This window comes from Lithobates pipiens, unplaced genomic scaffold (assembly GCF_037356315.1).
Source record: "Lithobates pipiens isolate NorthernLeopardFrog02 unplaced genomic scaffold, aLitPip1_a1.2 Scaffold_27, whole genome shotgun sequence".
In the NCBI taxonomy this organism is placed as follows: Eukaryota; Metazoa; Chordata; class Amphibia; order Anura; family Ranidae; genus Lithobates; species Lithobates pipiens.
The window spans coordinates 6565300-6590017 of NW_027507788.1; the positions used below are offsets into that span (position 1 = coordinate 6565300).

At 44.7% G+C, this 24718-nt stretch overlaps 2 long non-coding RNA genes across 2 annotated transcripts in view; both read left to right on the forward strand.

Annotated features, from left to right (window-relative positions):
* LOC143933068 (uncharacterized) overlaps positions 1–24718 on the forward strand; it is an 84294-nt gene that overhangs the window by 44805 nt on the left and 14771 nt on the right. The gene's annotated exons all lie outside the window — the stretch shown is intronic.
* Positions 2305–3956, forward strand: LOC143933451 (uncharacterized). Its single transcript, XR_013263097.1, has 2 exons — positions 2305–3273; positions 3511–3956. It is a non-coding gene; the product is annotated as an uncharacterized LOC143933451 (long non-coding RNA).

Genomic DNA, 24718 nt, shown 5'->3' on the forward strand with positions numbered 1-24718 from the left:
GAGGATAGCATAATTGAGTACCAGGCGATCCAAGATTTGATGGACCTTTGGGAGGAAGGACAGACCTTCTTGGACGACCCGGGAATTTTGGAGCCTGTTGGTCTGACGATTGAGGGTCTGTCGTTCCCCCCTCCACAATCTTTTAAACCCAAATCGAACAATTTCCCTCAATTAAACACTAATCCAAATATTTGGGCATTTACCCAACAAGTTTGCCGAAAAATAGAAAATAGTTCATTTGAGACTGTTGAAAACTCCAATCTCAACGAACATCAATTGCAGGCATTACACTCTTTACAATCTAATTCCAACTTGATAATTAAACCAGCGGATAAAGGAGGTAACTTGGTTGTCATGGATAAAGAGCAATATGTTCATATGTGTCTTAAAATTTTAAAAAACAAAGATTGGTATCGCCCTATTTCAACTACGATAATTATTAATTATGAGATGCAATTCCGTAATATTATATTTAAAGCATACAGATCAGGAACTATTGACAAAAATACCTGGGAATTTCTAAATACTAAAGATCCTAAGATACCTACCTTTTATGCGCTCCCGAAGGTTCATAAATCTATATTAGAACCTCCAGGAAGACCAATAATATCTAGTTGCCAATGTCTAACGGAAAATAGTAGCTCACTAATTGATAACTACTTACGTCCACACGTTACATCACTATTTTCCTATATTAAGGATACAATAGACTTACTTAAAACAATTGAGGGAATGTCTTTACCTCCAGATTGCTGGCTTGTCACGGTCGATGTGGAGTGTCTCTACAACGCCATCCCCCATGATAGGGGGGTGGAAGTTGTGCGGACATTCCTCAGCGAAAGAGGCCCTCGAGGTGCTAAATATACAGACTTTGTAGTTGAACTGTTGAATTTTGTGCTTAGACACAATATTTTCCAGTTTGATCAGACCCATTACCTCCAGGTGCAGGGGGTTGCGATGGGGACCAAATGTGCCCCATCGTATGCCAACCTGTACCTGGGGGGATGGGAAAAAGAACTATTTTCGCGAGAAGATATGATACCAATGATTGAAAAGGTCCTTGCCTGGTATAGGTATTTGGATGATATTCTTATTTTTTGGTCTGGAACTGAAATTGAATTAAACCAATTTTTTCAACAAATTTTGATTAATGACTATAACCTCTATTTTACTCTCAAATATGACAGAAGGGAGGTGGAATTTTTAGACCTAAAGATCCATGTTGACTCTGAAGGCCTATTGACCTCCTCTATCTTTAGGAAACCGACGGCTGGAAATACTATTCTACATGCCAAAAGCTCACATCCACCATCTCTGATAAGATCTATACCGTATAGTCAGTATCTCAGGCTCAAACGAAATTGCAGTCAGGAATCAGATTATAAATTAGCAGCTAGAGAGTTACATGATAGGCTAATAGTACGTGGATATACCCATAAATGCCTGAAAAAAGCATATAATCTAGTCCAACAGAAAGATAGAAATACCCTTATTTTTACTAAAAAACCTGCTAAAATAGCTAAAACTGTAAGATTAGTTACCCAACATTCTAATCAAAATAAAAAATTTAGAGATATAATACAGACATTTTGGCCTCTATTATTGGCCGACCCAGTGGTGAAGAAATATGTTAATGAATACCCTGAGATCACCTACAAACGGGCTCCCTCCTTGAAGGACCGTTTGGTACATAGTCATTATATTGACTGTGATAATGAATCCAAAATAGGGAAATTTGGCTCCTACCCATGCGGACATTGTGATATGTGCAGATATATGGCTAGCTGTAGTAGATTTAAATTACCAAATGGAAATTGGCACCAATTAAAATCCTGTGTGACCTGCTCCACACTTGGCATAGTGTATTTGGCGCAGTGCCGGTGTGGAGGATTTTACATAGGCAAAACAAAAAGAGCCTTCGCAATACGGATGAGAGACCATATAAAACCAATTCTTAATAGAAAAATGACCACAGCAATTGGTAGGCATATAGGCCTACATCATGACTTTAACCCAGACTATATTAGATTCCAGGCTTTAGATCATGTCCCACTCTCTTCAAGAGGGGGGAGTGTTGACAAAAAACTTTTACAAATAGAAGCAAGATGGATATATAAGTTAAAGGCAATAATATTCCCTGGGTTTAATGAAAATTTGAGTTATCGATCCTTTCTTTGAGGATCTTTGGTCTGGGTGGGGTGTGGGGGGGGATATTTGCTGTGTTTTTCCCTTGTTTAGTTTTGTTTTGTTTTGTCCTGTTTTTTATTAATTATTATTTACATAATTATATATCATTCTGATATATCAGATATATTTATAGTTGTCTGTGATATCCTAGATTATTGATATTAAAATAGACTGTGAATTTTGTTTTTGGGACACGAAATGGGGTTTTCTAATAAATATATATACGGATTTCGCGATTAATTTGGTCCATTATCGCGATTGCACCGATTGATATATTGGGGTATATAAACATATATCTCTTTGCTCCCCCGGCTTTTATTTAAAAACAATTTCCATTCCCCATGTGTGGTCTGTCATGCGACTCATGATTGTTTGAGTATCGCATGTAATTATGATGCATGACTCCTGGTCGGCAGCTTTTGGCACTTTGGCATTGGAGAGGAGCATATGGACGCCCGAGGGCACCTTTACTGGATCGGATTTTATCTGGTTTGGCGGGTTGCCCACCGGTTAGCGGTGATCCCTGCGTGCGAGACAGGGAAACATACACTCTTGGAGCAATATGAGGGTGCTAGCCAGAGCATTGCATTAGCTGCGCTCTGGCTGTCCCCTCCTATACGTTTCCCTGAATACCGGTGTTTGCACCGAGGCCTTGTGGGAAATGTAGTCTCCAGATTCCCCTAATGGCTCTCTCGCGCATGCGCACTGCCGCTGTTTACGTCCGCATCGAGCCGGTGACGTCAGACGCCGGCTCGATGGACGGCGGTATATATATTGGGACACAAAACATTCGGCTCTATTGTGGGGGAGCCGTGCTAGGAGGAGGTCCACGTTTGCTGGCTGGTTAGTAACTTTAACATTTTATTGCTGAGAATGAATTTCTTTCTTTATCCACACTTTAATTAATGGTAAATGCATTTTTCCTTCCTAGATATCGTGCAAACAGGTTGTAGAGCCCATGTGAGTGTGCTATCATTCTGGGCTTATCTTAATTTGAAGGAGAATTCCCTATATACTTTGGTGGACATAATATAAAATCTGGGAAATAAAACATATTAAGGAAACTCTACTTTATCGTCAGTAAATGTAAGTGGATGTATTAAAATAAAAAGTAATTGGGCCCCACTAGTATAAAATATTTATTTAAATTAAAAATGCAAAAAATTTGAAAATGACTGCTATACTAGAATAAAATATTTTTTTAAAAAGGCTATAGGTTACTCCTATATATTGACTATAGTATAAAATATAATAAAATAACAACATAGCTCTTATGTATAAATAGTAGGCTGACATATGATATAATTTTTCTGTCCCAATTAGCCGCCGTCTATGCCCTCTCCAGCTATATTGCCTGGCTGCTGTACTTGTTGCCCTGCATTCTTCTATCCATCTGGTAGTCATATAACTTTTCCTGGGGTACGAATGGGTCGGTAAAATGGGGGTGAGCATATTTCCATCATTTTTTTGAACCTTACTCGTGTCCTTTAAACACTATATATGCCGATTACCTGTATGAATTATGTATAATGAAATGTACTTTGTGTAATTAATCTATGTTTTCTCTTTTTGAATTTATTATGTTGGTAGTTGGCTTATCCTCTGATGAAGCATTAAGCGAAACATGTCGGGATAAATCAATCGCAACTACCTCAACTTTACCATCTATTGGACCACAAAGTTGTATATAACCTCAGTATGATTATACAGATCACTGCTCTGTTTTTATGAACTATGTATAAATAAATTTTGTAATTTTTTAATATGAATATAGTTTGATTTATTGCACCGTTAACATCCCACTCTCTTAGGCTTGGTTTACCTTAAAAAAACCTTTTTTGATATTTCTAAAAAGGGATGAGGTGTCAATTAATGGGGTACTGATGGAGGTTTGAATCATTTCGTTGTTTGACTTTATGTATACATAATGTTTGGGGGTTCTAAGTAATTTTTTAGCTCTGGTGTACGTCTTTCTCTGGTGTTTACCGTTCTTGGATGTTTGCTGTTCTCTGGTGTTCGCCTTTCCCTGGTGTCCGCCCTTTCTCTGGTGTCCGCCCTTTCTCTGGTGTCCGCCCTTTCCCTGGTGTCCGCCCTTTCCCTGGTGTCCGCCCTTTCCCTGGTGTCCGCCCTTTCCCTGGTGTCCGCCCTTTCCCTGGTGTCCGCCCTTTCCCTGGTGTCCGCCCTTTCTCTGGTGTCCGCCCTTTCTCTGGTGTCCGCCCTTTCTCTGGTGTCCGCCGCTCTCTGATGATCAACGTTCTCTGGTGTACGCCGTTCCCTGGTTTTCTCCTTACTCTGGTTTTACCATTCTCTGGTGTTCACTATTCTCTGGTCTTTTTTCTGATGTTCACCGTTTTCAGTTGTACGCCGTTCCCTGGTGTACGCCGTTCCCTGGTGTACGCCGTTCCCTGGTGTACGCCGTTCCCTGGTGTACGCCGTTCCCTGGTGTAGGCCGTTCCCTGGTGTAGGCCGTTCCCTGGTGTAGGCCGTTCCCTGGTGTAGGCCGTTCCCTGGTGTACGCTTTTCTCTGGAGTGTGCCGTTTCTCTGGAGTGTGCCGTTTCTCTGGAGGTCGCCGTTTCTCTGGAGGTCGCCGTTTCTCTGGAGGTCGCCGTTTCTCTGGTGTTTGCCGTTTCTCTGGAGGTTGCCGTTTCTCTGGAGGTTGCCGTTTCTCTGGAGGTTGCCGTTTCTCTGGAGGTTGCCGTTTCTCTGGTGGTCGCCGTTTCTCTGGTGTTTGCCGTTTCTCTGGTGTTTGCCGTTTCTCTGGTGTTTGCTGTTTCTCTGGTGTTTGCCGTTTCTCTGGAGTGTTTGCCGTTTCTCTGGAGTGTTTGCCGTTTCTCTGGAGTGTTTGCCGTTTCTCTGGAGTGTTTGCCGTTTCTCTGGAGTGTTTGCCGTTTCTCTGGAGTGTTTGCCGTTTCTCTGGTGTTTGCCGTTTCTCTGGTGTTTGCCGTTTCTCTGGTGTTTGCCGTTTCTCTGGTGTTTGCCGTTTCTCTGGAGTGTTTGCCGTTTCTCTGGAGTGTGCCGTTTCTCTGGAGGTCGCCGTTTCTCTGGAGTTTGCCGTTTCTCTGGTGCTCGCCGTTCTCTGGTGTTCACCCTGTGGGATCCTTCACGTGAACTGCGCTGAAAAAACAATTGCTAAATTTTCCTTCTGTATCTGGATTATTTTTAATTTTTTTTCCCTCCACTGAAGTTATGGCGTTTCTATAAAAATTACATATCTGCCACGTTAGCCGTCACATTGGTGGAGCTCCCTGTAGGTATCGGCGTTGTGGAGATGCTGTCGGCGTGGGAGTAGAATCCCGCAGATGACATAGTAGATGGCACTGCACGCTCTACTACCCTGTAATTACCCCGTACTCCTCAAACGAATGCACACTGGAGCGGGGAGTCTGCCAAATCCGACACCTGGATTTCCCTACACCACCCCCCCCCCCCCCTCCAGACTGTTGCCGTGTGTTTATCCTGCCGTGGGAAAGCCAGGGTTAAAACCACGCAGTCTGCCACACGTTCTGGGGGGAGCTGAACCCCCCGGGAAATCCAGTTCTATGGTCATTAAAAATCTTTTATTTATTTTTTTTAATTTACAAGTCTCAGCACTTGAATTTGTCTTGATACAATCCCCTGCACTGCATTGTGGGAGGGGCAGAACCTGAACCAATCAAAGATTTGATCATTGCTGTCAGTCATCCTCACAGGGGTGAAGAGGATTGACCTAGTTAATGTATCTTTTTTTTTTATTTATTTTTTCTTTATTGCCCAATCAAATTTAGGGGGTGGGTCTTGGACCAGGCTGTGTTTCTCAGCTGCAGTGTAGTCTGCAGGGTGTTCCAAGATCCACCTACTAAATTTGATTGGACAATGAAGGAAATGATGTCATTGTATACTGTTGAGGCTTGTTCCAACCCCACTCGGGGCACCAGAATATATACCCCTGCCTCGCCCCCACAGCATCCTTAAGGTGTTACATACGGATGAATGAAATTACTACGGATGGGCGCCGTTGTTTTTATTTTTATTTTTTATCCTTTTTCCTCGCGCTTCGTGGCATCCAGCTCCGTTTTCAGTCGCTCTTTCCCCAGCCCCCGCCCCGTACGGATGAATCGATTTTATACGGTGTTTTTCTCTATATTGATGCACATCGAAAAGTTTATTTTGCTTCTTTTTCGTGTGTTTTAACTTTCCCCTGAGAAAAAATGATTTTGTCATTTTGGCTGCATTTAAAGAAAAAAAAAACAAAAAAAAAAAAACGGAGATATTAGAAATGCAATGGATTCCTGTTTTATAATGAATTCCTACAGGACCTGAAATATGTTCTCGTAGTGATACTGCATCGGATGGGGAAAAATAAACCTTTTGAATATCGGCCCGTCTGTACCCCTTCATTACCAGGACGTTTCTAGCACAATGATAGTTTGATTGACAATTACTACAATCACCATATATATCGGTGTATAACACGCGCCGGCGTATAACACGCACCCCAAGTTTAGGAGGGAATTTTGTGGAAAAAACTTTTAGGAGGGAAATTTAAGGGAAAAAAAAACATTTAAATGCCCATCAATGCAGCCTTGTCAGTGTCCATCTGAAGCCTTGTCAGTGTCATTTGCAGCCTTGTCATGCAGCCTGTCCTCATTGCAGCCTGTCCTCATTGCAGCCTTGTCATTGCAGCCTGTCCTCATTGCAGCCTTGTCATTGCAGCCTGTCCTCATTGCAGCCTTGTCATTGCAGCCTGTCCTCATTGCAGCCTTGTCATTGCAGCCTGTCCTCATTGCAGCCTTGTCATTGCAGCCTGTCCTCATTGCAGCCTTGTCATTGCAGCCTGTCCTCATTGCAGCCTTGTCATGCAGCTTGTCCTCATTGCAGCCTTGTCATGCAGCCTTGTCATTGCAGCCTGTCCTCATTGCAGCCTTGTCATTGCAGCCTGTCCTCATTGCAGCCTGTCCTCATTGCAGCCTTGTCATGCAGCCTGTCCTCATTGCAGCCTTGTCATTGCAGCCTTGTCATTGCAGCCTGTCCTCATTGCAGCCTTGTCATGCAGCTTGTCCTCATTGCAGCCTTGTCATGCAGCCTTGTCATGCAGCCTTGTCATGCAGCCTTGTCATGCAGCCTTGTCATGCAGCCTTGTCATTGCAGCCTGTCCTCATTGCAGCCTTGTCATTGCAGCCTGTCCTCATTGCAGCCTTGTCATTGCAGCCTGTCCTCATTGCAGCCTTGTCATGCAGCCTGTCCTCATTGCAGCCTTGTCATGCAGCCTGTCCTCATTGCAGCCTTGTCATTGCAGCCTGTCCCCATTGCAGCCTTGTCATGCAGCCTGTCCTCATTGCAGCCTGTCCTCATTGCAGCCTTGTCATTGCAGCCTTGTCATTGCAGCCTGTCCTCATTGCAGCCTTGTCATTGCAGCCTGTCCTCATTGCAGCCTTGTCATTGCAGCCTTGTCATTGCAGCCTTGTAATTGCAGCCTATCCTCATTGCAGCCTGTCCTCATTGCAGCCTGTCCTCATTGCAGCCTTGTCATTGCAGCCTGTCCTCATTGCAGCCTTGTCATTGCAGCCTGTCCTCATTGCAGCCTGTCCTCATTGCAGCCTGTCCTCATTGCAGCCTTGTCATTGCAGCCTGTCCTCATTGCAGCCTGTCCTCATTGCAGCCTTGTCATTGCAGCCTGTCCTCATTGCAGCCTGTCCTCATTGCAGCCTGTCCTCATTGCAGCCTGTCCTCATTGCAGCCTGTCCTCATTGCAGCCTGTCCTCATTGCAGCCTGTCCTCATTGCAGCCTTGTCATTGCAGCCTTGTCATGCAGCTTGTCCGTCGTTGTAGCCTTAGTTCATTAGTGATGTCCGCTTATGTTTTTAATAATGGCTCAGCCGAGATGTCCTGGAAGTTCTTGGCGGCTTTCGGACCTTCTCGGCAGCTTTTGGCCGTTCTCGGACCTTCTCGGCGGCTTTCGGCCGCTCTCGGACCTCGGCGGCTTTCGGCCGCTCTCAGACCTTCTCAAGGTCCGAGAGCGGCCGAAAGCCGCTGGGAAGGGCCGAAGGCGGGCAAAGGCCACGAGAAGGGCTCTGGGCGGCTGAAAGAAAAAAAAATTGTGCGGAAATCGCGGAGTATCGGCGTACAACACGCACCCGCGATTTTCCCCTGATTTTAAGGGGAAAAAAGTGCGTGTTATACGCCGATAAATACGGTACTTATATGGGTCATGTGAACTGATGCCTTCATATCTTTTAATTTGCATGGCTAATGTCACCTGTGGTCTTAAAGCGGAGGTCCACCCTAAAGTGGAGCTTTCGCTCATTGGAACCCTCCCACCCTCCGGCGCCACAATTGGCACCTTTCAGGGGGAAGGGGGGTGCAGGTACCTGTACTTCCGGCATAGATATCTGCGGAAAGGGGCGTAGATTCTGCAGATATCTATGCCCCTTTCCGAAGGTCCCCCGCTGTCTGCTGGGAAACACACGGATCCCAGAGACAGCGGGGACCATTCTTATTGCGCAGCGCGACTCGCGCATGCGCAGTAGGGAACCGGGAAATTAACCCACTTCCTGATTCCCATACCCAAGATGGGGGCGGCAGCACCCGAGAGATGATCGAGAGATCGGCTTCGGGTGCCGACATTGTGGGCGCGCTGGGCGGGTAAGTGTCATTATTCTAAAAGTCAGCAGCTGCAGTATTTGTAGCTGCTGGCTTTTAAAAAAAATAAAACGGCGGACTCCCGCTTTAATATCATGTAATATACCATATGTACCCCTGAAGAAGACAAATGTAAAGCCACATACACACCATCAGATTTTCTACAGATTTTTTTTTCCTTCAGATTTACCAAAACCATATAATATGAGGTCAAACCTTAGGAGTTTCATTGTGTATGGATTCAGGCCGGCCCTTGTACTATATGGTTTTGGTAAATCTGAAGACAAAAATCAGCAGAAAATCTGATAGTGTGTATGGGGCTTTAGAAACAACATAATCCCCCCCCCCCCCCACCACCAAATGATTTGGACCAGTGCACAAAGCAAGGTCCATAAAGACATGGATGAGCGAGTTTGAGGTGGAGGAAATTGACTGGGACTGCACAGAGTCCTGACCTCCACCCGATAGCACACCCTTGGGATGAATTAGAGCGGAGACTTAAAGCCAGGCCTTCTCGCCCCAACATCAGTGCCTGACCTCACAAACGCTCTTCTGGAAAAACGGTCCAACAATTCCCATAGACGCCCTCCTAAACCTTGTGGACGACCTTCCCAGAAGAGTTGAAGCTGCTATAGCTGGAAAGGGCGGAGCCAACTCTATATTGAACCCTACGGACTAAGACTGGGATGTCGTTAAAGTTCATGTGTGGGTAAAGGCAGGTGTCCCATTACTTTTGACAAATATAGTGTATGATGTAATGCAAGATTATCAAGTGGCCCCCATGCACTTGGGGCCCCTGGGCAGTGCCCATGAATTAAGAGGGACCTGCAAATTCTTCCCAGAAGAGGTGAAGCTGTTAGAGCTGGAAAGGGCGGGGCCAACTCCATACTGAACCCTACGGACTAAGACTGGGATGTCATTAAAGTTCATGTGTGTGTAAAGGCAGGTGTCCCAGTACTTTTGGTCATATCGTGTATGTTTGAGGTGGTATAAAATCCTCTTGTCTTGTTGGTGGTGATTATGAAAGCTGCAGAAGTCACCATCCCCTGCCTGCCGTTCTCCAGCACAATGACCCCCCCAGCCTCTCCCTAAGGAAAGTCTGCAGTGCCACCTTCTGGAACGTCGTACTTCCAGGATTTACTGCTCGCTGGAAGTAGACTGGAAATCACACTGATCTGCTAATGGGTGTCTGTCGAGCCTTTGTAGTGAGTTGTAAATGGTCAGACGACTTGGACCTGTTGGCTTGCAGGCCCCTTCTTGCCAATTTTACCTTGCGCCAGTCCTTGCCACCCATGGTGGATCACCTTTTAGAGGCTGGGCAGTGATATGTGGTCTCCTCACTGTCTGTTTTAACCCTGAAAAGCCTGCACCATCATACTACCATGCAGGACAGTTGTGGCACACCTTCTTCACATAAATTTGTGGCTTTTGGTGGGGGGGGGGGGGGGGTACTGCCAACCGAATGCAACATGGGGTATACATTTTGCAGATTAAATTGGTACTGAACCCCTAGAAATGCCTCTGCCCTCCAGAGATGTGGCAGTTACATTCCTCGCCAGCCAGGTTTTCAGACTTTTGATTGGCCGGTGGGGTGGTGACGACATCCTAAGCATGTGTATGGGAGTTGGTCTTGTGGCACAGCTGGAATGTGCTGCGGGCATGCTGAGCTGTGCATTCAATAGAAGACTTTGAGCGGGCATGTAGTTATGCGTCTCTTTTGCATATCTCTTCTGCAATAAGGAGCTGTCTGCTTGCCTTCTTTTAAAAAAATATGTTTAGTTCCCCTTAAAGGGGAGGTCCAGCGGTGATAGAACGGTGACTAAGCTACCTATTTTTTTCACAAATACCCATGTGAACCAGGGCCGGATCTAGTCCATCTCATCCCCATCAAGAGCCCCCCATTACATTAGGTGTCCCCATCGGAGTGCCCCCATACATCAGGTTTCCCAATCAAGAGTGCCCCATACATCTGGTGTCCCCATCGAGTGCCCCCTTACATCTGGTGTCCCCATCGAGTGCCCCCTTACATCTGGTGTCCCCATCGAGTGCCCCCTTACATCTGGTGTCCCCATCGAGTGCCCCCTTACATCTGGTGTCCCCATCGAGTGCCCCCTTACATCTGGTGTCCCCATCGAGTGCCCCCTTACATCTGGTGTCCCCCTCGCGTGCCCCCTTACATCTGGTGTCCCCATCAAGAGTGCCCCCTTACATCTGGTATCCCCATCAGGAGTGGCCCCTTACATCAGGTGTCCCCATCAGGAGTGGCCCCTTACATCAGGTGTCTCCATCAGGAGTGGCCCCTTACATCAGGTGTCTCCATCAGGAGTGGCCCCTTACATCAGGTGTCTCCATCAGGAGTGGCCCCTTACATCAGGTGTCTCCATCAGGAGTGGCCCCTTACATCAGGTGTCTCCATCAGGAGTGGCCCCTTACATCAGGTGTCTCCATCGGGAGTGGCCCCTTACATCAGGTGTCTCCATCGGGAGTGGACCCTTACATCAGGTGTCTCCATCGGGAGTGGCCCCTTACATCAGGTGTCTCCATCAGGAGTGGCCCCTTACATCAGGTGTCCCCATCAGGAGTGCCTCCTTACATCTGGTGTCCCCATCAGGAGTGGCCCCTTACATCAGGTGTCCCCATAAGGAGTGGCCCCTTGCATCAGGTGTCCCCATAAGGAGTGGCCCCTTGCATCAGGTGTCCCCATAAGGAGTGGCCCCTTGCATCAGGTGTCCCCATAAGGAGTGGCCCCTTAGATCAGGTGTCCCCATAAGGAGTGGCCCCTTAGATCAGGTGTCCCCATAAGGAGTGGCCCCTTAGATCAGGTGTCCCCATAAGGAGTGGCCCCTTAGATCAGGTGTCCCCATAAGGAGTGGCCCCTTAGATCAGGTGTCCCCATAAGGAGTGGCCCCTTAGATCAGGTGTCCCCATAAGGAGTGGCCCCTTAGATCAGGTGTCCCCATAAGGAGTGGTCCCTTACATCAGGTGTCCCCATCAGGAGTGACCCCTTACATCAATTGTCCCCATAAGGAGTGGCCCCTTACATCTGGTGTCCCCATCAAGAGTGCCCCTTTACATCAGGTGTCCCCATCAGGAGTGGCCCCTTACATCAGGTGTCCCCATCAGGAGTGCCCCCTTACATCTGGTGTCCCCATCAAGAGTGTCCCCTTACATCAGGTGTCCCCATCAGGAGTGCCCCCTTACATCTGGTGTCCCCTTACATCAGGTGTCCCCATCAGGAGTGCCTCCATTACATCCGTTGTCTCCATCAAGAGTGCCCTATCATTGGTGTCGGTGGGAGGAATAGTGCCCCATTGTTGACATCAGTGGGAAGAATAGTGCCCCATCGTTGGTGTCAGTGGGAAAAATAGTACCGTGTGAATGAAAGTGGAGAGATATTGCCCAATTAGGTCATAGGGCTGTGTAGTAAGGCAACATATTTGAATATGGTGCAAGTTTAAAGGAGAACTCTCATTAAAAATTACAAAAAGAACTCGTGTAGCCAATAAAAATTGTTGAAAATTCCAGTTATTGCTTTGCTGCTCCTCCCCTGACAGAAGCCCAATTTGTGATCATTACTATTGCTGAGCTCAGGCAGAGCCTCTTTGTTTAGTGGTCCCGCCTGTCTTGGAGAAGGTTTAGCTAACACAAGCCCTTCACCCTTCACTCCCAATGACAGCACTTGGCTTGAGTAAGCGTGTGTGGTACTGGAGACGAGCGCTGTCAATCAAACCTCATTTGATATTCATCTTCTTGTTTGCTGCATGGTCAAGCAGTGTGTGTGGGGGAGGGGGGGGGTGCTGACAACACTAGTAGACATGTACAGAACTAAAAAGATTTGTTTGGATTTATTTATATAAATTTGTTTAGTTAAGTTAATTTAATTCATTTTCAGAGTTAGTTTTGTTTATTCTAATTCAAATTAATTAGAATTTTCCGAATTCAGTCTAATTGAACTTAATTCGGCCGAATTCAGAAAATTCAAGATAATTTGAATTTCATTCAAAATCAGATTTATTCTATTTGTAATTAGAATTTTGGAAGATGGTTATATTCTTTTCATTCTATTGGTTTTTTTCTATTCTGTTTATTTTATTCTTTTATTTTCTATTATATTCTATTCAAATTCAATTTGAAATTCGAATTTCGGAAGATGGTTATATTCTTGCTATTCTGTTCTATTTGAATATAAGAAGATGGTTATATTCTTTCTATTCTATTGTTTTTTTCTATTCTTACCTTTTCTATTCTATACTTTTCTTTTCTATGATATTTTTTTTCTTTTATTTTCTATTCTATGCTAATCTATTCTTTTCTATTTGAATTTTGGGAAATAGTTATATTCTTTCTGTTCTATTATTTTCTATTGTATTGTTTTTTTTCTACTTGATCCTATCATTTTATTTTCTATTCTATTTCTATTCTATTTCAAATGTGTTTTATTTGAATTTTGTAAGAAGGTTACATTCTTTCTATGTTTTCTATTATATATTCTATTTCTGTGTTTTCTATTCTAGTTTGTTCTGTTTTACTCTATAATTTTCTATTCTATTTTTTTATTTTCTATTCCTTTATGTTCTATTCTATCCCTTTAATTTTCTTATTATTTTTTTCTTCTATTCTTTTATTTTGTATTCTGTTCCGTTTCAATCTATTATACTCTATTATTTTATTTGTTACTCTATTCTTTTCTATTTTTTTCATTTTCTATTCTGTTTTATTCTCATTTTGAAAATTATAATTTGATTTGAAAACCATATTTCATAAGAAGGTTATATTCTTTTTCTTTTCTGTTATATTCTATTTCTTTGTTTTCTATTCTATTTTGTTCTGTTTTACTCTATTATTTTCTATTCTATTTTTTGTTTTTGTTTTCTATCCCTTTATTTTCTTTATCTTTCTTCTTTTTTCTTCTATTCTTTTATTTTGTATTCTGTTCTGTTTCACTCTATTATACTCCTTTTTTTTTCTATTCTATTATTTTCTATTTCTTCATTTTCTATTCTGTTTTATTCTCTTTTGAAAATTAGAATTTGATTTGAAAACCATTTGAACTTGATTCAAGAACCATTTGAACTTGATTCGAGAACCATTTGAATTTAATTAAAAAAACATTTGAATTTGATTCAAAAAACATTTGAATTTGATTTGAGAACCATTTGAATTTGATTCGAGAACCATTTGAATTTGATTCGAAAACCATTTGAATTTGATTTGAAAACCATTTGAATTTGATTCGAAAACCATTTGAATTTGATATGAAAATTATTTGAAAACCATTTGAATTTGATTTGAATTTGATTTGAATTTGATTTGAATTTGATTTGAATTTGATTCGAAAAACATTTGAATTTGATTTGAGAACCATTTGAATTTGATTCGAGAACCATTTGAATTTGATTCGAAAACCATTTGAATTTGATTTGAAAACCATTTGAATTTGATTCGAAAACCATTTGAATTTGATATGAAAATTATTTGAAAACCATTTGAATTTGATTTGAAAACCATTTGAATTTGATTTGAATTTGATTCAAGAACCATTTGAACTTGATTCGAGAACCATTTGAATTTAATTAAAAAAACATTTGAATTTGATTCGAAAAACATTTGAATTTGATTTGAGAACCATTTGAATTTGATTCGAGAACCATTTGAATTTGATTCGAAAACCATTTGAATTTGATTTGAAAACCATTTGAATTTGATTCGAAAACCATTTGAATTTGATATGAAAATTATTTGAAAACCATTTGAATTTGATTTGAAAACCATTTGAATTTGATTTGAATTTGATTTGAATTTGATTCCAAAACCATTTGAAAATGATTTGGAAACATTTGAATTTGATTTGAAAACCATTTGAATTTGATTTGAATTTGATTTGAATTTGATTCCAAAACCATTTGAAAATGATTTGGAAACATTTGAATTTGATTTGAAAACCATTTGAATTTGATTCGAAAACCATTTGAACTTGATTCGAAAACTGTTTGAATTTGATATGAAAATGATTTGAAAACATTTGAATTTGATTTGAAAATGATTTGAAAACCATTTGAATTTGATTTGAAAACCATTTGAATTTGATATGAAAATGATTTGAAAACATTTGAATTTGATTTGAAAATGATTTGAAAACCATTTGAATTTGATTTGAAAACATTTGAATTTGATTTGAAAATGATTTGAAAACCATTTGAATTTGATTTGAAAACATTTGAATTTGATTTGAAAATGATTTGAAAACCATTTGATTTGAAAACCATTTGAATTTGATTTGAAAACCATTTGAATTTGATTTGAATTTGATTTGAATTTGATTCGAAAACCATTTGAATTTGATTTGAAAATGATTTGAAAACCATTTGATTTGAAAACCATTTGAATTTGATTTGAAAACCATTTGAATTTGATTTGAAAACCATTTGAATTTGATCCGAAAACCATTTGAATTTGATTTGAAAACCATTTGAATTTGATTTGAAAATGATTTGGAAACATTTGAATTTGATTTGAAAACCATTTGAATTTGATTCGAAAACCATTTGAATTTGATTCGAAAACCATTTGAACTTGAGTTGAAAATGATTTGAAAACCATTTGAATTGGATTCAAAAATGATTCAAATACGAATTTCATCTGAAGTTTTGTTTCCTTATTTCGGATTTGTTTAAATTCATTACTATTGTCATTCGGAAATTTGGATACATCCGAATTTCCAAATAACAAAAAAATTCACCTGAATTTCGATTTGAAACAAAACAAACTGCACGTGTCTGCCCACTGGCTCGCCATCAATGCCACTTAGAACGATGGGGCAAAGTGCTACATCATCTACTTGGTCCTCTTGAGGTACATGAGAACCTAAAGAAAGGTAGGTAGGGGGGTAGTTCTTTAAATTCTGCACCAGAGCCCATTGAAAATCTTTTCTGTACAGAATTTGTGACGGACCATTTTTCTGTTTTTTCTTTTTTAGTTAAAACCTTACCGAGCACCATTTTTTTTTTTTTTTCTCGAGTAAAGATAACGGTCCCCTCTGGGTCATCTTTATGGATTGCAAGGATTTTTGAAAATGCATCCGCGGTCTCGCCTGCTTCTGTTCTGTACATTGGCAAGGCCAGACCAGTGCCCTTGAGTTTGTCGAAAGCCATTGTGTAGCGGAATGGTGCGCTTTTAACATAATTATGTGATCAGAGGTGGAATAAACATCGCACTCTGCTGCCTCTAGAACATTTAGCCCGAGGCGTAGTAAATTCCGGCGCCCAAACTGCAAAAAAAAAAAAAGTTTATACTCGCACAACAAAATGTATGAGAACATTAAAAAATATGTATTTAAATGCTGGAAGGCTCTGGATTGGGGGCTGGGTGCCATTGGATGGGGGTTAGGGAAGTTTGCAGGAGACTTGGTGGTCCTGTGAGGGATGAGGTTTCTGGAGAGAGCTAGGGTCAAATGAGGGAGATGGGGTCTCTGGACGGGGGGGCTTGGGGGCTTTGCAGGGGCACTGGGACAATGACTGTGTCATTGGATGGGGGTTCTGGAGGGGGTTGGGGAAGTCTACAGCAGATAGGGGGCCCTATGTGGGCTGAGCTTTTTGGGGAGAGCTGGGGGGCAACTGAGGGGATGGGGTCTCTTTAGGTGGCTGGTGACTTTTCAGGGGCACTATGGGAGACTGGAGGTAACCACAGGGGTTGGGGGACATTGTGGGCCACTGTTAGAGGTTGGGGCACTCTAGGGTTCTTGAGAATCTGCAGCAAGCTAAGGGGCACTGCAGGGGGGGGGGTTGGGGTGCACTGCAGGAAGATGGTTGGCACTGTGGGGGCTGAGGGTTCTCAGGGGGCCTGGGGCACTGTGGGACATTGAGGGTCACTGCAGGCCACTATGGGAGGCATTTTTGGGAGCTGGGAGGCAATATAGGTGGTTACATTAGGGGTTCTACGGCGTCTGGAGTTATGGTGGTTGAGAACACCTTTGGGAAACTGTAAAGCCGATTACGAGCCAGGTTGTCTGAAAAGTAAGAACATGATATTTGTATTTAAATGCTGCAAGGCTCTGGATGGGGCTGGGTGCCATTAGAGGTTGCCATTGGGGGTTCTGGAGGGGTTAGGGAAGTCTGCAGCAGATTTGGTGGCCCTGTGAGGGAATAGGTTTCTAGAGAGAGCTAGGGAAAAGTGAAGGGGTGGGGTTTCTGGAGGAGGTTGGGTGCTTGGCAGGGGCACTGTGAGAGACTGGAGGGAACTACAGGGGCTGGACGTTGTAAGCCACAGTTAAAGGTTAGGGGCAACTTTGGAGGTCTGGAGGCTTTACAGCAAGCTAGGTGTCACTGTAGGGGCCTGGGGTGCACTGTGGGAGGATGGTTGACACTGGGGGGGGGTGGGGTGCTGTGTGTCATTGGGTGGGGGTTCTGGAGGGAGTTGGGGAAGTCTAAGGCAGATGAGGTGGTTGGGGTCTCTGGAGGTGCCTGGTGACTTTTCAGGGGCATTGTGGGAGACTAGAGGGAACTACAGAGGCTGGGGAATATTGTGAAGAGAGAAGAAAAGCAGAAAAAGTCCTTGGGCTAGCCGTCCTATCTGTAGCTGCTGATCCCAGTTAGCCCTCTTCAGGCCCTGCCAGCCCTCTTGGCTGCAGCTGCCTCTTTCCACTGCCCATTCCACCACAGTCCACAATCCTGGTTCTGCACCCATCTCAGACTGCAAGCCCCCGCTCCTCTCAGGCATGCCTCCCCAGTCCTCCTGGCTGCAACCAGTTGTCCTTTCTACAGTGCTCTCTTGCGTTGTCCTCTCCTTGCTCTCTATTGTGCCTCCGGTCCAGGAACTCTTCTCATGTCCTTCGGGCGGCACAGTGGTGTAGTGGTTAGCACTCTCGTCTAGCAGTAAAAAGGGTCGCTGGTTTGAATCCCAACCACGACCCTACCTGCCTGGAGTTTGCATGTTCTCACTGTGCTTGTGTGGGTTTCCTCACGGTACTCCGGTTTTCTCCCACACTCCAAAGACATGCTGGTAGGTTAATTGGCTTCTGTCCAAAATTGGACCTTAGTATATGAATGAGTTGGGGACCTTGGGTGTAGGACCAATGTGTATGTGTGGTGCACTGGGTAAATTGACAGTGCTATATGGGTACCATAAAAAAAAAATATATATATATATATATATATTTAATGGAGGAGCATCTTGATGAGACACAATGTGCAGGGATAGGGACAATTGTAGACACTCAGGTTGAACTGGATGGACTGATGTCCTTATTCAACCTTACTAACTATGTAACTATGTCCTTGAAGGTGGACCCGACTGCACCCGAGCCCAGGCCCAAGGTCACCCCCCCAGACATGGGAGCTCCCCCAAAGGCCCCCCGACAGCCTCCACACACTCTCACTCCAGCTCTTCCACCCAGCAACTCCTCCCCAACTGGGCTGACCCTGGGTAGTTAAGGAGGCCTGCCCCCTGCTAATCCAGATTGGGGATTGGTCAGGGCTCCCTAAAACACCTAAGGCAGCTCCACCTCTCCTGTCCTCCTCCTCCTTTCTTTCCAGATGTTTCTAGCAAACTCTGGCAACAAGAAGGAGGTCTCAGTGATGCTGCCTGTGAGTCACCAGCTGCTACCCTAAACCACTCCCAGCCCAGATCAAAACAAACCCGGCCTGTCTAAATTTACCTGTCCTCCAAAAAAATGCTAACTCTAGCAACTACTGTACCTACCTAGAGGGTGCTACAAGAGTTTTTTTTTTTTTTTGGCAAATGTAAAACTTTTTAACACCTCTAAAATTGGAGTCTTTATTTCTCAAGTCCAGTCCTGATGAATAAATGATTCTTCTTCCAGAGAGAGGAGCGGACGTGGATTTGCTAACTCCTGGCTACATAAACACTGATGAAAAAAAAAAAAAAAGTCATTTGGAGAGATTCCAGCAAACCTGAACAATTTAGGCAGATATTACAGAACACGACGGGAGGCCTACCTGACGCAGATGACAATGTTGTCTGACAAAAGCGCCGCTCTCAATGTTCGGGGCCCCCCGAGAGACTCAACAAATTTATGAATTGTTTAGAATGCATTCACATCCCGATGTCACGCTGACACATCCCGCTTGACGCCTGTTAACACTCGGTACACCAAATATTCCACCGAATTCTCTCGTCTCCGTCTGCCTGGAGAACGAGGAAACCGCGGCTTGTCAAGGGACCTTCTTACACAATCGGGAGGGGCTCCTTACAGGGGAAGAACGTGGAGGTGGGCGGGCTTTAATCAATAAACCAGCGTTGTAGAAAATTGTTAAAATGCTATGGGGAGTGAGGAGCTTGTTTTATTTTTTTAACGGTTTGATCCCTTTGAATTTCAATTCTCCGGCTAGTTGGAGCTTGACTCTTGATAACTGATGAGTGTTGCAGGGGGCTGACTGACAACTTTTTATTGGCAAGTACAACGCGGAGGTCCATGGTGCAGCGACTCGCCCCCCCCTTTACCGATCTCCCTCTTCCTGACCCCCATCCCAGGCTGAAGCTCTGCTCAAGGTACTCGCTGCTCCCTGGGTGGGTCGGGCTGGACAGCAGCTGAAGCTCTGCTCAAGGTACTCTCTGCTCCTTGGGTGGATTGAACCCGGCTGAAGCTCCGCTCAAGGTACTCTCTGCTGCCTAGGTGGGTCGGGCCAGACAGAAGCTGAAGCTCTGCTCCCTGGGTGGGTCAGACTGGACAGCAGCTGAAGCTCTGCTCCAGGTTCTCTCTGCTCCCTGGGTGGGTCGGGCCGGACAGCAGCTGTAGCTCTGCTCCAGGTACTCTCTGCTCCCTGGGTGGGTCAGACTGAACAGCAGCTGAAGCTCTGCTCAAGGTACTCTCTGCTCCCTGGGTGGGTCGGGCTGGACAGCAGCTGAAGATATGCTCCAGGTACTCTCTGCTCCTTGGGTGGGTTGGGCCAGACAGCAGCTGCAGCTCTGCTCCAGGTACTCTCTGCTCCCTGGGTGGGTTGGGCTGGACAGCAGCTGAAGCTCTGCTCAAGATACTCGCTGCTCCCTGGGTGGGTAAGGCTGGACAGCAGCTGAAGCTTTGCTCAAGGTACTCTCTGCTCCTTGGGTGGCTTGGGCTGGACAGCAGCTATAGCTCTGCTCAAGGTACTCTCTGCTCCCTGGGTGGGTCGGGCTGGACAGCAGCTGAAGATATGCTCCAGGTACTCTCTGCTCCTTGGGTGGGTCGGGCCAGACAGCAGCTGCAGCTCTGCTCCAGGTACTCTCTGCTCCTTGGGTGGCTTGGGCTGGACAGCAGCTGTAGCTCTGCTCAAGGAACTTGCTGCTCCCTGGGTGGGTCAGGCTGGACAGCAGCTGAAGCTCTGCTCAAGGTACTCTCTGCTCCCTGGGTGGGTCGGGCTGGACAGCAGCTGAAGCTTTGCTCAAGGTACTCGTGGCTCCCTGGGTGGGTCGGGCCGGAACAGCAGCAGAAGCTCTGCTCAAGGTACTCGCTGCTGCCTGGGTGGGTCGGGCTGGACAGCAGCTGTAGCTCTGTTCAAGGTACTCTCTGCACCCTGGGTGGGTCGGGCTGGACAGCAGCTGAAGCTTTGCTCAAGGTACTCTCTGCTCCTTGGGTGGGTTGGGCCGGGCCGGACAGCCGATGTCTCCCCTGCCCTCCAAGGCAGCTAAGCAAGCACAGATTGTGCTGGTTGAGAAATAAGCATTCCCCGTTAAATGGGAGGACAATCGAACATATCTCAAGGTACCCCAGGGAACTTCTGAAGGAACCTTAGGGTTCCATGGATCCCTGGTTGAGAATGGCTGTTGTGGGGCAATAATGTAATGTTCTAGGCGTACCAAGGGGTGAACCCTGAGAGATGACCATCATACCCTGAAGAGGAGAGTATGACATCCCCCCCAAAACGCATGGCTTGTATCCTTTTCTTATGCATTTGACCCTAAACGTTTTATGGTCCAGAGTCATGGCTCCCAATTCTCTCATTTGCAGGGAACATCCTTCTTTCGGATCCAACCACCCTCCCCCTCCCTCCTTCTGCTGTCCCTCTTTCTCACTCAACTTTCCACTTTCATTATCTGCGCCTTCGAAGGGAATAAACAAAGCCGTTCTTCAGTTTGTCATTGATGTTATTTTATACAACCATCATAATCTACATAGTTATACACAGAAAGGAAGACAATGAGAGAATGTGCTCCGAGAGATGAGCTCCTGCCCAGGTGAGCTTACAATCTACAGGGCCGGAGATCCTGAGCCAGCGCGAGATAGCTCATGCATCACCCGGGGCTGGGGGTGGGGATTGTACGCTTCGGGATGGTGCAGGGGTAGGCAACATGGGCTCTCCAGCTGTTGTGGAACTACAAGTCCCATGAAGCATTTGCAAGACTCTGACAGCCATGACTGAGGCAGAGGGATAATGGGAGTTGTAGTTTCAGCACACCACAGGTCTGACAGTTGCTCTTTGTATCGTATTTGTATTGGACTTTTCTATATCCCAGAACGAGGTTTGAACTATACAAGCTAATGTCATTTACATACCGGAAGTGACGTAATCAGTACATGTCAACATCCGGTAGGTGCGTAATTCAATTTGGTGTCATATTCTCATTATATAGCGCAGTGTTTTGAGCAGACTCATTCCCCAGATGACGTCTGTGTAGACGAAACGCGCCGGATCGAGTCCTGCCAACATCATTGCGCCAACTCTTATCGTTTTTTTTGTACATTCATTTATTGACAGATGAAATGTGAGTTTATTTCAGTTTTTTTATTTCTTTTAACTAAACCCTTTCATCAAACGATATCACACTATGTGGAACCTTTTCTAATTTTTTTGGGTTACACCGTGTGACTGCCCGAGATTCGTTGTGGTCCTCTCTTCACCTATGGAATATATTTCTGTACATCATACTGGAAACCCGTTGGTGAGGAGTGTTCGATCTTGATCTGGGCTAACGATCATAGATGTCACTTCTACGTAGACGCGGCGTTTAACACCACAAGCCTTCATGACTTAAGAGGTGTATACCCCTTTAAGACCATACATTCCGGGAAGCCTCTGCACAGTCGGTGGTGGTGGTTGCCCAGTCATGATCGCTTCTTCTGTAATGGTGGCAAGTTGGAGAAAGGTACTGCAAGGCTAGGTTCACGCTACTGCGACCTGAAAGTTGCGTGACTGCTAGGCGACTTGAGTACTACTTTGATGCGACTTTAGAAGCAACTTTTGGGACTGCCTGCGTAATCTTTCTGTAACGTTGGATCCAAATCCCACCAATATAGATGAGGATCTGACTTGGAGGCGTCTTCCATTAAAACCACTTGACCACCAGCTCACATTAAAAACGCATCATTGCTTTGACGTTAAATATCGGCGTTACGACAGCAGCTGCCATAACCCCAGTATCACTTTCTTTTTTACAATGGCCGGTTTTTCTGTGATTCACCACGGGATCACTTTTAGAAGCAGCGGAAGAGATGCGACCTCCCCCCCCTCCTCCCTCCCGCAGATTCCCGGTCGTTCCCATGCTTCCCTGACCCATCGGTAAATCCCGGCAGAGATCCAATGCGGCCGCTTGCTGGGCAGGAAGACAAATGAGGCCAAGATGGCAGCCACTCATCTCTGTGCCCTTGGAGAACCCGAGCGACGTCTGACGTCGCTTCTGGTTCTCCTGCCAAAATAATAAAAAAAAAAAAAAGATAAAAATAAAATAAAGTCCCTTTAAGGCTGTTGGCCGGAAGTGACGTTTGACGAGTTGAGTGGAGGGCCATCGTTCCCTCACTCGACTTCCCTGTAATAGGAAAAAAAGCATGACAGGACCTCTTTAATGTGAGCTCTGGGGTCAAAAAGATCTCATTTACACTTAAATGCAATAAAAATAAAAAATAAAGTGTTTTTATTTTTATTTATTTTTTTCAATAAAAAAAAAAATGGCCCTTTAAGGCCGTTGGGCGGAAGTGACGTTTGACGAGTTGAGTGGGGGGCCATCGTTCCCTCACTCGACTTCCTTGTAATAGGAAAAAAAGCATGACAGGACCTCTTTAATGTGAGCTCTGGGGTCAAAAAAATCTAATTTACACTTAAAGCGGGAGTCCGCCATTTTTATTATTTTTTTTAAAAGCCAGCAGCTACAAATACTGCAGCTGCTGACTTTTAAAATAATAACACTTACCCGTCCAGCGCGCCCGCGATGTCGTCATCCGAAGCCGATCTCTCGATCGTCTCTCGGGTGCTGCCGCCGCCATCTTGGGTATGGGAATCAGGAAGTGGAGCCTTTGCGGCTTCATTTCCCGGTTCCCTACTGCACATGCGCGAGTCGCGCTGCGCAATAAGGATGGTCCCCGCTGTCTCTGGGATCCGTGTGTTTCCCAGCAGGCAGCGGGGGACCTTCGGAAAGGGGCGTGGATTCTGCAGAATCTACGCCGGAAGTGGGTGCAGATACCTGTACTGTACAGGTACCTGCACTCCCCTCCCCCCTGAAAGGTGCCAAATGTGGCGCCGGAGGGGGGGAGGGTTCCAATGAGCGGAAGCTCCACTTTAGGGTGGACCTCCGCTTTAAATGCAATAAAAATAAAAAATAAAGTGTTTTTATTTTTATTAATTTTTTTCAATAAAAAAAAAAAAAATGGCCCGTTAAGGCTGTTGGGCGGAAGTGACGTTTGACGAGTTGAGTGGAGGGCCATCGTTCCCTCACTCGACTTCCTTGTAATAGGACAAAAAGCATGACAGGACCTCTTTAATGTGAGCTCTGGGGTCAAAAAGATCTAATTTACACTTAAATGCAATAAAAATAAAAATTATTTGTATTTATTTTTTTCAATAAAAAAAATAAATGGCCCTTTAAGGCCGTTGGGCGGAAGTGACGTTTGACGAGTTGAGTGGGGGGGGGGGGGCATCGTTCCTATACTCGACTTCCAACCTCTGAGGGGAAAGCATCAGATCGTCCCCGTCGCTACCGTCGGCTCCGGTAAGCGGCAGAGGTGACCGACACGCGGCGGGAGGGTGGGCACCTCTCCTGCCACCGATTAAAAGTAAAATACGCACCGAATCCGCCGCGGAGACCACTTTTATCCTTAAAGTGGGCCGCCCGCCGCTTAAGAAGATACCGGGGTTATCCAGCTATCTGCTGCCATAACTTCGATATTTAACGTCAAAGTACCGACGTAGAACAACAGCGCACGGTCCTGAAGTGGTTAATGGCTTTATTTGTTTTACTTTGTGGTTACATTGTATTTTGTTTACATTGTATTTTGTTTACTTTGTATTTTGTTTACTTTGTATTTTGTTTACATTGTATTTTGTTTACATTGTATCCACCTTGTGATTAGGAGAAACATTTAGCATAAAAAAGAAGAAACTGCAAAACAAAATGTAACTATTTTTTCCAATCCACATAATCTCCTCCAATATCTTAAAGTGGAACTCCAGTCATTTTTCCATCTATTAAATCTTCTGCCCTTGTTGTTGTTGTTGTTTTAACTTTGGATAGTAAAACATTTTTTTTCTGCCAGCAAATTCCTTATACAGCCCACTTCCTGTTTCCTGTCTGGTCATTAGCCTAGACTTATGACATCATGCATAGCTCTCTCTCTCTCCTGAGAGTTTGCCAGGAAGGGATGGGTCATAAGAGGGCCAATGAGAGCTGCCGAGCTGGAGGCGTGCCTCCTGTGTAAATCCAGGAAGTGAAGTCAGCAGCTTCAGCTGCCCACAGTTAAAATGGCTGCAGCCAGACTCGGTGGAGGGAGATTTCTGCAGCATATTTTGCAAGTACGGTATGACAGTATATATATAAAATATGCAAAGTTTTTTGGAGGGAAGCTTCAGAATGGCAAAAGATGTTTTTATTATAAATGATGTGAGCAGCCAGCAGCTCCTCTTTAAGCACGTATGATCGCCGTGTTATTGAGCAAACTCTAATGTGGGGCACGCGGGCGTACGAAGTACAGTAACCCATAGCAACCCCACT